The sequence below is a fragment of the Martes martes genome (genome assembly GCF_963455335.1).
Source record: "Martes martes genome assembly, chromosome: 6".
In the NCBI taxonomy this organism is placed as follows: domain Eukaryota; kingdom Metazoa; phylum Chordata; class Mammalia; order Carnivora; family Mustelidae; genus Martes; species Martes martes.
The window spans coordinates 23,392,327-23,407,288 of NC_137893.1; the positions used below are offsets into that span (position 1 = coordinate 23,392,327).

At 47.7% G+C, this 14,962-nt stretch overlaps 1 pseudogene across 1 annotated transcript; it reads right to left on the reverse strand.

Annotated features, from left to right (window-relative positions):
- Positions 1-319: 319 nt before the first annotated feature.
- Positions 320-852, reverse strand: LOC308345184 (chromobox protein homolog 3-like; annotated as a pseudogene). Its single transcript has one exon. The product of its transcript is annotated as a chromobox protein homolog 3-like (transcript).
- Positions 853-14,962: the final 14,110 nt, after the last annotated feature.

Below are 14,962 nucleotides of genomic sequence, written 5' to 3' on the forward strand. Positions count from 1 at the left end.
AACACAAATTCTGATTGAGTAACGACTCTGAAGATTTCCTCCAACATTTAGAAAAGATGTTCTCTGATGTAGGGGAATAACATACCCTGGTCTCAAATATTCTTTCCTGATAAAGGAAGCAACTACAGAAAGCTTTTATTTGTTCGAAGTAACCAGTGCTATAGATGCAAAAAAAACCCCAACTCCCCTGATACTACCTCCAAACAAACATATCAAACTTGATTTTTATTAGAACATTATTTCCTCAAACTAATAAATCAAAAAACCAAGACCCAGATTTTATATATCGATAAATAACTATAAAAAGCAATGGAAACAATTATTGAACCTCATCTTCTAGACAAGAATGCCAACGTAGTCTTTCTTCGTAAAAAGCAATTACACTTTGAGGACACATCCTACTTGCCCCTTTTGCTAGCACTGATGGAGTCAGCCTCATCTGAATTTTTCCATTTCATGACAGACATGAATTCTTCACTGGCATCTCTGGTACCAATTACTCATTTAGGATCAAGACCTCTTGGTTCACCTGCAGCATCTCTTTCCTTCTTTTATTTGCCATCATCACATTCATGGTCAGATAAAGATTGCCTTTTTGTGTCACCTTTTTCTTTACCAACTTTCTGAGAACTAAGAAATACTTCAATTCACTCTGGATGATCTAAATTTTCTTCACATTCCCAAATATTGTCAGTGTCTGTAAGTCTCTTCCACTTCAGGAAATACTCCACCTTCCCATTTACTACACGTTGGGCCAGTACTTTTTCCACCACAAATTCTTCAGGCTCTGCCTCTTTTACTTCTTTTACTCTTTCCTTTCTCTTTCTTCCCCATTTTCTGCAATGTCGTTTTGTTGGAGGATTTGTTTGTTTGTTTGTTTGTTTTAGTGAAGGCTTGAAGATCTGTTATTCACCACCCTGGGGCTGCTCCCTGTCCCCGGGGCTGTGACATCTCAGGCCCCACACTCAAACTCTAGTGACATCCCTTTCTTTAGCCTTTTAAAGATATCCTTTCATTATTGTTAGGCTTCCATTATTTTCACTTGAAAACTTGGCTGTCTGATTATTGTGCCTCTGATCAAAATGTGTCCTATTATTTTTTATACTAGCTATAGTTACAGTTTTTGCCTTTAGTTGTTTTTCACCTGTTTTACTATGACGGGTCTAGTTGTAACTTTCTTTGTATTTGTCTGTGGCTCTACGTCTTTTTTCAGTTTTTAAATCCTTAGATTATTTTCTCTCCAAAATTGTTTATGCTGTATTATCTCTCTCCTTCTCTTCCAGGACTCTAATTACAAAAATGCTTATACTGGGTCCCATATATCTCTTAGTCTTCCTTTTCTGTACTTCTTAAAATTTTTATCTTGCTGTAATTGTAGAGAAGTCTTCATATTTCCTTCTGGTCTATACTCAAGTTCATGAGTCATCTCTTCAGTTGAGTCTAATCTGCTTTTAAATCCTTCCAATGATTTCTTAATTTCAGCCCTAGGATTTTTATTAGACCATTTAAAAAATATATTCAATATGTGTGTTTAAATTACAGAATTTTTTTCTCTTGGTTTTCAGTCCTTTGTTCCTATATCTTGATGTGCCCCATTTTATTGTTGTTGTTTGGTTAATGCCAGAGCCTGTGCATGAAAAATTGTGGTGATAATTTGAGAGTCTGGATGATGTCATCTTCCTCCAAGGAAGATTTACTTTGGTTCAAGCAGGCAGTTAGCCAAGGAGAATATCTCTTTACTCTGAGATTGATTTGATTCAGATCTGAGTTTCAGTCTCTGTGAATGCTAGGCTATTTTCAGGCTAGCTTTTGTGACCAGGGTGTAGTCCTTTAAGATTCCCAGCTGAAAGACTGGACTGTTTACCAGGACCTCTCCTTTTGGAAAGCTTTGAATCCCAAATTTTGTCTCTTTACCCCTGTAAGATTGCCAGCCATCCTGCTCAGCATCTCTGTATGTATTCAAACCACCAAATGCCTCATGAAGGAAAGTAACTACGTATAGTTGGCTGTTCACCTCTCTGTATTTCCTTTTTCCCTGACACCTTAGATTCTGAGTGTCTCTCCAATGCTTTCAAACAGTTGTTTCTCACTGTTTAAAAAAAAAAAAAAATCTAGGTTTTTCTGGCTGTTCTCTTATGGAGGATTGATCTGATACAAGCTAGTCCATGGTAAATAGCGGCAGAAGTCTTTCCCTCAGGAGTTTATAACTAGTACTGCTCCATTTCATCATCCTTAGTTCCTGCCCTTGACGAACTTTTCTTTAAAATTCAGTCCTAGCTGCTGTAATGTAAAATCCCAGGATGACAACAACAAAATAAAAACAAAAACTAAAACTAAGACTGACACCTTGGGGTGCCTGGGTGGCTCAGTTGGCAAAGTGTCTACCTTTGGCTCAGGACGTGATCTCAGGGTCCTGGGATCGAACCCCACATTGGGCTCCCTGCTCACCAGAGTCTGCTTCTCCCTCTCCCTCTGACTCTCCTCCCTACTTTGTGCTCTCTGTCTCAAGTAAATTGAAAAAAAATTTTAAAACCTGATGCCTTGGATATTAAAAATTATTTTTCAGGCAAATCATATAATACTGATAAAATAATTATTCAGTGTATACTCTGGGCCTATTATGTTCCATGCATTAACTCATTTATTGAGATAGAGTGAGAGTCCAGTGCTGTCCATATCTTTTAATCATAGAATTTGACCAAGGGTGGGTCATGGATTAAAGATGGTATGTAATTCAAGAAACACAACACAACAATTCAACAAACATAGCCAAGGTCCAACTAAGAAAAAAGTTTAGATGTTGTCTAGGTTATCAGATGACAGGGAATGCCCAGAAGAAAAGGTAATCTACAAGCTTCAAACTACTTCCCCAGTAGTCTCCTTTCAGGGGGAACCACTAACATAGTTCGTTTATAGCAAAAGACTTATTGACAATGAGCAAGCTTTCTTTCCGCTTGTGTGCTCCCTGGCAGAGTGATGTCTAAAGTAAGTAGCAGGGAAGAAGTAACAGGAAGAGAAGAGAAAACAATCAAAATCTTATGTCAACTGTCCCTGGGTGTCAAGAATCAGCTTTATTTGCATTCAACAAACACCAAATAATGGCAGATTTAGGCCACAGAAATGAGTGGGGTGACCCATATAAGAATGGAATGGGTGTGATATGGTATTAATGGCCCAAGACCCAGCCAAGGAGAAGTGAACGGGATATTTCGGCTGTTGGCCCAGAGAAGCAGAAGTATACACCAAACACCAGGCACAGAGCACAGAACACGGCAACCCCACTCCAGCTCAAGCTCTCAGCCAGATAGTCTCCAGCGCCAGACACTCCTCACCCTTTTGTATCCTCACGCCTCGTAATAAACAAAGTGGGTGGGACTCCTCCTTGCTATTGGATGGAATTCTATCTCGCTTCCTCTGGACTCCGAGGAATTTTGTTTCCACCAGTGGAAGAAGCAGTCTGAGGCAGGAGAAGCAGAGGCTGTCCAATAAGTCTGCCTTAGTTTATGTCTTGACTCTCACTGTCACTTAGGTGACCCCAGGCAAATTATTCAACCTCTCTGAGCCTCAATATCCTCCTTGTGGAATGGAGATGATGATAAAAATAATCAAGATGACATGAGATAATGCTAGTGAAGTGCTTGGCAAAAAAAAAAAAAAAAAAAGCAAATAAATGTTGGCTATGGCCATTATTTAACTTAAATTAGGGTCCTGGAATGTGTAGGAAGATCTTAGACTATTGCCATCAGATTCCTCATTTGAGAAGCGGCCTCAGGAGTGTGGTGGGAGGGGAAGAAAGGGTGGAAAACAGGAGGTTTCATGGTTCTACAGGTGAGCAGGAGTTTAATCCCGCAGGGATGAGGCTCCTCAGGCTGGTATCCAGAGCTTTCTGGAGAAATACTGCCCAAATGTATGACTCTCAGAAGCCATTAGCCAGGTTTCCTGTTCTCACTTCTCCCTAGGGAGAAACTGGTTCCATTTCAGAGACATCAGTGTCTCTTCTTCCCTCTACCTCCCCACTCCAGAAACACTGAGGCCAGCAGAGTCCTCGGTTGGTCATGAATGGATGATGCCTCCCACCTCTTATGGTCAGAAGTGCCCCTCCACGGAGCTCAGGGGTCTCCCACTCACCAAAATGTCTCCTGAGTTAAGTATTAAACATCAATTATTTAGCTCTTAACATGATTGAATTAATGTGTCATTTTGCCCAAGCATATTTGCATTTTATGCCTACTTTCGCTTGGGAATGAAAACCAAGAAACAGCTGTAAGAAGGGGAGCTCTAGAAGAGCCATCTTACAGTCACAACCCCTCTCCCCATCCTCGCTTCCGGTTCTCATTAGCTGTGTGGCTTTGAGGAACTTATTTTTCCTCTATTGTCCTTGACATCCTCATTTAAGGGGCTCAAAATTCCTTCCAGCTCTAAAAGCTGTATCTGTGAGAGTGGTATTATTTGGAGGATCTGAAGCTAGCTCAGAAGTCACCCACAGGAGTATACCGTCACCCCACAGCCAACCTGACCCCGGGAGCTTTGAACACACCCAGTGTGCCCTCTCTGCCTGCCCCTCACCCAGCCCCATGAGAGTCTCCCCCACCCTCCTCCTCCCCTGAGGACAGGGGCTGGGCCTCAGCCAGGCTCTGAAGGTGGTGGTAACCAGCCCCCACTCCAGCCAGCAGTGCAGGCCCCACCCCCACCCCCTCCCCATTTCCTGTCAAGCAGATTTACAACTCGGTTCAAAGAAGGAAGGATGATATAACAGCTTTCCTGCTCCCTCCCTCTCCCAACTGACTTAGTCTAGCTGGCTTGGGGCCAAGCTGTTTTGTTCTCCAAAGCCTCCCATAAGTAAAAATACTTCAGGCCCCAGCCCCCCGCCTGTGACATGGCGTCAGCTCCCAAACCCACTGGTCAGGCTTTTGCTCGTGGGCGGGAAGGAGGCAGCCCTGTGCAGCGCTGGAGTCTAATTAAATGCTGAGGAAATAAACCATGGGCTTCAATTTTCGTTCTGAAAATAGCTATGGCCTAGGATTCCTCTCTCCGGTCTGAGCTGGGAGACTTGTCCCACCTCTTGCCTTCCTGTGCCTGGGCTTCAGGGTTTATGGGGAGGAGAGGACAAGGGTCCGAGGAGCAGAGGCCGCCCACAGAGGCCCAGGGGTTCAGAAGTCAGTGGGAGAGGCACCCTTCAGAGGCAGGGGATTCGAGCCCAGAGGCTTGGGCTTTTCCATACCCTTCTTCCCTACTTTGCATCCTCGCCCCTGCTTCTAGAACATGCTCTCAGCCTGCAGGGCATCCAGGAGTTCTGGGTCCTGCTGAACGCACCTCCCGAGCCCCATGTGGCTAAGAATGCAAAGCGCTGGCCAACGTTGAGGTAATTCTCTAGGCAGATCATAGACTACACATCACGGTTTCGTGTATAATCAATCCTCTCGGGCAATGAGGGTGAGGAAAAACATCAACAAATGGGTTTGTGGAAATTCAAGCTTCTTCAAGTCAACTGAAGGTCTCACTGTATCGGTTAGAGACTGGATCCTGGACATCGCCCCATCTGTCTCTCCGACTGGAAGGGGAGAATCAGCCTGCTGAAGGAGACAGGGCACCCCCATGAGCCAAGATGAAGAGGGGCAGCCCCGTGAACTAACGGCAAGTCCACAGGGGTCATCAGCTTTGCCAAGTGGGAACTCCTTGGTCGTTCACCCCACCCCAGCTTTTCTCCCACTGTACCATCATCAGCGGTCATCTCCCCATTAGACCATGGACAGGGGGCTCTAGATTCTTCCTGCCTTTCCGCCATTACCCAGTGCATAGCGGGTGCTGGCTCAAGAGCTTTTTTTTTTTTTTTTTTAATTTTTATTTATTTATTTGTTAGAGAAAGAGAGAAAGCAAGGACAAGCAGGGGGAATAGCAGGTAGAGGGAGAAGCAGGCTCCCCGCTGAGCAGGGAGCCTGATGCAGGACTTGATCCCAAGACCCAGGGATCATGGCCTGAGCCAAAAGCAGACACGTAACCAACAGAGCCAGCCAGGTGTCCCCTCAACAGCTTTTGAGCCTTTTCAGCCTCCCCCTCTGAGCCGTAAGGACGGAGCTTGCTTCTTATTGTTGTGAGCCCTGTTCCCTCAGCACCACAGTGGTTGGGCCTGATGCCATGGTCAAGAACAAGGTAAAGGAGTTCAATGAACAAGTTCACTTGGTCTGCCTGGCCGACCACAGGGGACGGCAGACCTGGAGGGAGGTCTCCAACACCAGTGGTGGTTGTGAAACCAAACATCACATGTGCCTAGAACTAAGCCAGGACAAACTGACTCTAGGGACCAGCTGGGATAAAAACGAAGGAGAATCCAAAGGAAATCAAACTCAAAGGGCAGGAGGGAGGGCTCTTACCTGCCGTTCTTTTGTGAGAACTTTTCCATGGGGGTTCCCTGGGCAGAAGCCCCTTGGGCTCCTCCTGGGAGGTTTCTTCAGATCTCTTTGGTCTCCTCAGATTTGTTGTCACCCCACGGTGAGCGGCGGCCATCGCTGCATCTGGTGGGTACAGTGGGGTGGGTCATTACAATACAGGGCGACAAAGGCTGCGTCAAGGTGGGGACACAGGGCTGTGGGGCGGACAGGGCAGAAGGGGCCTGTGGCTTCATGGTGGATGTAGAAGCCTTCCCAGTGGGGGCCGAGGCTACTCAGGCCTTCTCCAGGCCCACCGCCTTCCCATCCCTTGACCTGGCTCTTGTGAAAGGGCCCGTGCTGCGGGGGACAGGCAGACAGAAGACAGGCTTCGTCCTCCAGAGAGCCTTGGCTGCCTGGTCTCCTGCTTTTTGCTCTCAGGAGCCTCCTCAGGCCCCAGTCGTTCCTCCACAGGCCCTTCTCTTGCTGGAGTTGGAGGCCACAACCCAGGCAATAAGGCTGCTGGGAAGGGAAGGGAACCCCGCTGCGCCCTCCGGGGGGGGGGGCCCACCCTGCGGGTAACTGTCTCAACCCCCATCTGGGCTTGTGGAGGCGCAGTGCACTGTGGCCAAACCACAGAGTCCCCGTTTGGAAGATCCCGTTTCCTAACCACCTTGGCCCGACATCAATAGCGATATTGCCCCACAAGGAGCGGCAAGCCGTTTACTGCGGGACCTGCCAGTGCCAGGGCTCCAACACCAAGTTCAGACACGAAGAACTCCCCTCTGGGGTGTAAAACCGAGTTCAAGAAGAAGAAAAAACAAAGATTTCAGCCCAGCTCTCCTCCACGGAGACACCCTCCGCGGCAGGGCTGGCCCCTACTCAGAAGCCCGTGGTCCCCAGCTGTGCCAGCTCCCAGGTCTCCTCCTTAACCCCGTGGTTTCCTCCATCACCGCCAGAGAAAAGTCAGGCCTTGGAAATCCTGCGCAGTGCCCAGGGGCAGAGCGCCACCCACCCCACAGTGCCCATGGTTTGCACGCTCTAGATTTCTCCTAATAAACCAAATGAATGATAATTGCAGCCCTTTACGGGGTACCTCGTGTGACTTACCCACTTGCGTTGTGAGCCCTTCTGAGACCTCTCAGCTTTGAACGCTAACGAGGAGGCAGGAGTGGTTTCACCTGTCCTGTGATAACACAGAGCCCGTGAAGCCGGCAAGCAAGGGGAGGATTTAAACTCGGCTTTGCTCTCTTTCCGCCCTCCCTACAGCTTACTTAGAGCAAGAGCTGGTCCTCAAATGTGCAGATTAAAGAGATAACCACCACTCTAAAAAAATTTGTAAAACCAGAAAACACTGGATTGAGGGTTGGAAGAACCAGGGTTTCTCCCCAAACCAAGGGGGCTCATTGACTTTGGACAAGTACCAGCTTCCTTGAGCTCCCACAACCTTCAAAGTTGTGCAAATAAAAATATCTTCCTTTCTTCCCTGTTGGGTATGTTGGAAAATCAAAGAGATCCAGTCGGGCAAAAGCATCACAAACCGTAGAGAACAGTGTTTGATGACTCTGACTCCTCCGTGGGACACAACAGATTCTAAGACAAGAGAGGCTTATCCAGGTGATCTCAGAGTGAGTTTGGGGGCCTGACGTGCCCAGAGCCTTTCATTTCATTTGTCAGAAACAGGCTCTGAGGCACTCTGTAAGACCCTGTTATTTTTATGGTAGACCAGAAGGCTTATCACAATGACAAACTGAAGTCCTCTATGAATGAAGCTGGTCCATTAAACAGGTGACCCACTGGCAGAAACAATAGTGAGCCATTGTCTTCAGCCCCCCTACTACCACCCTCCCTTATCACTGGCATTATGTCTGATTTTGACTCTCCCGTGGAAAAGAATCGGTTTATTAAATTCGGATCATTGAGTTTATCACCAAAGCTCAGAAACCCCAATGTCCTCAGCTGGGGAAGTGGAGAAACAATCAAGGTACAGTCTCACAACAGGGTATTACTCGGCAACAAAAGGAATGAAAGACTGTAACCTGCTACAGATGCTTTATGCAGAATGGAAAGAGCCAAACTCAAAAGGCTACGAACTGTAGGATTCCGTCTATATGACATTCCGGAAGAGGCAAAACTATAGGACTAGGAACAGATTGCTGGTACTAGAGGTAAATTTTGGGAAAGATTTGACCAGAAGGGAGTGACACAAAGGAGTTTTGGGTGGTGAGAACCTGTTCAGTATTTTCATTGTGGTGGCGTTTACACGACCCTACGTACTCGTTAAAACTCATAGAACCATATACCCAAAGGAGTGGATTTTATGGTAGGTAAATTAAAACAGATTTTTTGAAAGTTAAAAAATTAATGGCTCAGAATTTTTACAAATGGGTCACTGGGACAGTAGAGCAATTTGGCAGGGAGTCCCATAGTACAGTACGATGTCGTATTAGGTCAAGTATTCTAGCTGAGTACACTGTAGTAGCCTGGGAATTTGGCCACTAGTTCTCTGACTTGCATTGGCAACAGTCACTTGGGTAAGGTGTTAAGAGGGCCCCATCCCCAGATGATCTGATTCCTTGATGAACCCTGGAGTTTGTATTTTATTTATTTATTTTTTTAAGATTTATTTATTTATTTATTTGACAGACAGAGATCACAAGTAGGCAGAGAGTCAGGCAGAGAGAGAGAGGAAGGGAAGCAGGCTCCCCGCTGAGCAGAGAGCCCGATGCAGGGCTCGATCCCAGGACCCTGGGATCATGACCTGAGTCGAAGGCAGAGGCTTAACCCACTGAGCCACCCAGGCACCCCGGGAGTTTGCATTTTAAACAAGCTTCCCAGGTTATCTGGGTTCAGGTGGCGAACAGCCTGCGTTTGGGGGCCCACTATTCCGCTTTTCTCATTCTTTGGAAATTAAATTCCTTCGTGAGCAGGCCCTTGCATGCCTTGGAGTTTCTACCAGTAAAATGAGGACAGTTGGCCTGTCTCCTGCTCTGCAGTGACTCGGGCTCGAACTCCCGACCCCAGATCGAGAGTTCTGTGTTCTTCCAGCTGAGCCAGCCAAGTGCCCACCTCCTTTTTTTATTTTTGTTTTTTATTGAACAGATCTATATTTCACCATTTCTGAAATGTAAAGCTTGAACACTGTAAGGGGGTGCCTGGCTGGCTCTGTCTAAAGCCCCATCTTGGGTAAAGGGATTAACTATGAAAAAATCTTTAAAAAAATAACATAAGACTTAAAGAATGTCAAAGAGTGGGCCACCTGGGTGACTCCGTCAGCTAAGCGTCTGCTTTTGGCTCATGTTGTGATCCCGGGGTTCTGGGATTGAGCCCTGTTTGATTGAGGGGAGTCTGTTTCTCTCTCTGTTTCTCTCTCTCTGCCCCTCCCCCTGCTCATGCTCTCACTCTCTCTCTAATAAATTAAAAAAAACAAAAAACAAAAAAACAGAATGTCAAATAGTAAAAGTGGGTGAGGTCCTATTCGTACATTTAGTGAGTAGGCAACTAGGAAGATGTCATAGCGATTTGGGATGGGAGAACTTTCGGGTGTGTATTGGGGGTGCTCCAAAGTGCTCCCTCCTCCCAGTGGCAGTGGGCGTGGCTCCCTTGATGATCTGTTTTTCTGGAGCGTGCACCCGGGACAACTTTTCTAGGAACTCGACATCTTGCAATTTACCTAACCTCTTGAGAAGTGGTAGCTTTGACCTTAAGGGGATATTAAGATGAAATTTTGTCTCTTCTTTTCGTTCTTTTCTCTCCTTCCTTCCTTCCTTCTTTCAAATGTCCTATTAAACAGAAGCTCCATGGCGGTCATTCTTGAAAATGAACGACCTGAGCTCTTCACACTAACGGGCCGAGCATGGCCACACAGTAGGCCCTCGGTAAGTATGCACTGAATTATAGAGTAAATAAATAAGTAGGTGTTGGTATGAGCTAGCTCTAATCCTCGTAAGAATCCTAAAGGGAGGTACGATTATTATCTCCAGAAAACAGACACGGCCCCAGACGATGAGTGGTGAGGGCTGGCTCCACGCTCCACGGCCGTGTCTGACTCCGAAGTCCAGTGTTCCTGCTCCCAGACCAGGAGCCTTGCAAGCAGCTGTCCACAGGCTCCTGCAGAGGACTGTTTTCTCATGGTGCAAGTTTTATCTTCTTTGAGTTCCGTCGTGAACAAGTGGCTTCTATCAACAAGAAGCTGAACGTACAAAATCAGGCCTGAGCAACGTTTCCTCTCCCTCCCCCACAGTGGAGCTGGCCCTGGGCAGAGCCGGCCCCGAGGGAGGTGGCCTGAGCCTGAGGGAGGAGGCCAGAGCCCTCACACTCAGGGAGGTACAAATACAGCAATTAGTTTCAAAACACACAGAGAGCTTCTCGTTACTTCAGTTCTTCTCCAAACACCCCACAGGGCCACTGGAGTGTCCTGGGCAGGAAGGAGTGTCTGTCTGTGGAAGAAATGCCATCCTGGCCCATCCTGGAGATGACAACTCAGAGGCCTGATCCTCCGCCCCCTCCCCTACACACACACACACACACACACACACACACACACTCACTCACTCGCAGGGGCATGCACATTCCCAGGGTCAGGTTCCAGTCCTTACACTGGCAGGCCCCAGCCTGCTGCCTTTCCTTGTAGCCTTTAAATTAGCAGGGATTGGGCCTGGCTTCCTGGGTCTGTCTGAGAGACCTCCCAGCTGGCCCACTCCTGTGTCATTCTACTTCTTGAGACTTCTTGAAATTCGAGAGACTCCTTGCCACACCTGCCGGGCTCTAGGGCTGATGTCTGCGAAGGGCTACGAGCTGCTCCTTCCCCACTCTCCCTGCCTGACGCCCCCCCCACCCCGCAAGGCCTCCACTCCTTCTTCTCCCTGCCAGCCTTTCCCCTGTTTCCATTTCTTTCCTCCTCTCCTTAGGGGGCGATGGACCCCAACTCCCGCCCCAGCCTCTCCAGGCCTGTTGTGTGTGGCTTTTGTGGGGCCGAGGACTGGCTTGTAGCAAGAAACCGTGAATCTTGAAGCCCACTTTGGACTCTGCCTCTGTTTCCCTTCTGGAAAATGAATGTATTAACATTTGCCAACTTCCTGACTCAGAAAAACATCTGTGGTTCTGTACTTGCTTTGTGGTTTGTAAACTGTGGGCTCCACATCTGGGCTCATCGTGCTAGCCTTACGCAGTACAGAATATTCACCAAGTAGACTTTGTAGATGGGGAGACCGAAGGCCAGAGAGATGGGGGAGGGGGGACATGACTCCCTCAAGGCCACACGGTGTTTAGTGGCCAAGCCAGGACCAGGAACACGTCTTCCAACACTCTCTTGCCATGACAATTGAGTTCTTTGGGATAATGGGGATGACTCTACGGTACATGGCACGGCCCAGGCACAGGGGCTGCCCACAGATCCCAAACGACATCAAAGAAACTGAGGCGGGAAAACCTTACAAGTTGGCTGTTACCTTTGATGCGTAGTTACTGCACAATCTAATTATCCTGATGCGGTTCTTTGATATGTCCAAGTTGGTTTTATGTTTTTATATCATAAAAACCAACACCCCACACAAAGCAAATGAACAAACAAACAAACAAAAAGCAGAATCAGACCTATAAATAGAGAACAAACTGATGGTTTGCAGGAGGCGAGAGGGTGGGAAGACGGGAGAGTGGGTGAAGGGGAGTGGGAGGCACGGGCTTCCAGTTAGGAATGAACAAGTCACCAGGATGAAAGGAGCAGGGTAGGGGCTCTAGTCAATGGAACTGTAACAGATGGTAGCTGTTCTTGTGGGGAGCACGGCCTAACATAGAAACTTGTTCAATCACCGTGTTGTACACGTGGAACCATTGTAGCATCATGTGCCAACTGTACTTCAATTAAGAAAAAAAAAAAAATTCCACATCCCGCTGTGTGTGGGCCAATGGGCTGTGTTTAGAGAGAGAGAACTGTGGACAGGTCTTCCGCTGTGTGCAAGTGGGCTGCGGAACCTCACTGGCTCGCTCAGATGATCCTCACAACTCACAACACAGACAGCCTTGTTCCCATTTCACAGGAGAGAAAACAGAGGCTCAGAGAAGTGAACTGACTCATCTGTCGTCATTCAGCTAGAGAATAGGCAGGGCTGGGCACAGATCAAGGTCTGTCCCATTCCACAGTTAAGTTTCCCTCTCCTACTCCGTGATACTGGCTCCCCACAAAGACATAAAGGGCTTGGTCATTAAGTGACTCAGTTTCCTCTTGTGTAAAAGCCTGCCTCCTGGTTTCTGTGTTAACTAAGGAGGCCCCCCATCACACACATACACACACCAGGTGCCAACCTGCCCGGGAGGGCCATAGGAGGGTTCCTGGAGCACCAGGCTGCGGGAGACTGTGAGAGCCTTTCTCTGGAAGAGCAAATTTCTCCCACTTAGGAGAAGCCAGTCAGACTTCTGAGGTCGCCGAACCCCCTAGGGACAGCCTTGCTCTGAAAGCTGGGAGGCCAGCCTGGGGCACCAATGGGGCAGGGCCCAGCCCCCATGTGGCCCCAGTCTCCCCTTGCCCAGCCGGGCTGCTCTCCAGCTGGTTGTGCAATCTTGCTATGAATAGGTCTAGGTGTGGGGTTTGGTGCCAAAGAGACCAGACTTGTCTCCTTCGGGTGACAGCTCCCTCTGGAATTCTGGGAGGTGAGGGAGCACAGCTGCGAGGTCAGGTGGCTGACCCTGAGGCTGGGCGGTCCAAGCCAGTGGTGTGAGGGGTGGAGCCCGTGGCCAGACCGGATGGACAGGTTGGCAGCACAATCGCCAGCCTGCTGGCACAAGGATCGGAGCTCGTCGACTCTGAGTGCCGGGAACGCCTCCCCCCTCCCTAGCGCTGTGGCCGGGCTGCCCGATGCGGCCTCCCAGAGCCTGTCCCGCTTGCCCCCCTCCCTCTCACCAGCCCCCCACCCCTGTCCTTTAGGTAGGACTTAAATAAGCCTGGAGGGGGAGAGGAAAAGACAGACTTCCAATTTAATTTTTAAAACATTAAAAATATGAGGATGTGAGAAAACAGAAGTTCTCCTGCATTGTTGGTGATGTGACTTGGTACCTTGGAGGGCAGCTTGGGCAGTGTCTGTTAAAATTGCAGATGTATGTGTATCCTTTGGCCCGGCAATTCCAAGTGTGGCCATCAGTCCTACGGAGATTCTTACATGTGTATGTAATATGTATAAGATTATTCACTGCAGTGTTGCTAATAATAACATGCGTTTACAAACAATGTTATCTAGGGGTGCTTGGGTGGCTCAGTGGGTTAAAGACTCTGCCTTCGGCTCGGGTCATGGTACCAGAGTCCTGGGATGGAGCCCCGCATCGGGCTCTCTGCTCAGCAGGGAGCCTGCTTCCTCCTCTCTCTCTGCCTGCCTCTCTGCCTACTTGTGATCTCTGTCTGTCAAATAAATAAATGTAAAAATCTTTAAAAAAAAAAAAACAACAATGTTATCTATCAATAAGGGACCCCTGGTTCCATGAGCTAGATATAATAATGCAATGGAATACTACATAAGTATAAGAATGAGGAGGCTTTCTCTGTATTGGTGTTTTCTCTCTGTGTGAGAAACTTATTAACACAGTAAGGTGCCCGACAGTGTGTATAATGTACTAGTGGCTCAGTCCATTAAGCATCTGCCTTCAGCTCAGGTCATAATCCCGGGGTCCTGGGATAGAGCCCCAAGTTGGGCTCTCTGCTCAGCAGGGAGTCTGCTTCTCTCTCTCCCCCTACCCATGCCTGCTCTCTAATAAAGAAATAAAATATTTTTCAAAAAAATTTAAAAAGGGAGGAAAAATAATTTGTGCTTTTATTGGTTGTAGGTGCATAAGAAATTCTGGAAGGATGAGCACTAAGAGGCAGAGAACTAGACGGGGATGGGAAGAAAACATTTCCTGTGCATATCTATCTGCTTTCTGGCTTTTGAATCTTGTGCATGAATTCCCTTTCAAAGTATTTAAAAATACAGTGCAACAAAACGAAGATAATTTTGCCAAAAATGTTCATAACCCAGTTGCCAGATACAATGGACATTTGTCTTCTGGGGACAGATGCTGGCATGAAACTGTATTTATCTTTATAAAAGAAACGCACTCCCACTTTGATAAAGTAAACTTGTACAGAAGGTGAAGAGTTGAAAGCCCGGTCCCTGCACCCCCAGACTTAACTGAGTTTTTTGTGATTTCCACTAGATCAGGGCTTTGGTCTCAGTTGTAAAGTCACGAGGATGCCGAGATCTGTCAGCCGTTGGGGCAGCCTCTAGGGCCCGTGGCTGTCAGAGGCCTGGGACCCGGAGCAGCTTCCTCTGTCATCCTCATGGGCAATACACGTCATCATTTTCTGTGGGCAGCATGTTGTGAAAATAGTTCCAGAAAAACCATGACTTCTTGTTTCCTCAACAGCTTCCTCCTAGGACCCACGTCCCACAGCGTGCCCTTTCTAAAGGCCACTCGGAACAGCTCCCTGCCCTGCTCTCTTCCCATTCCACTATCAGAGTCCAAGACACTGTTCTGGAATTTTCTGGCAGCCCACTTTTCTTGCCTGACTTCTCACCGATCTTCTTTGAGCTCTTTAAGCCCCAAACAAGCCCAGGACTCAGTTTCCCAGA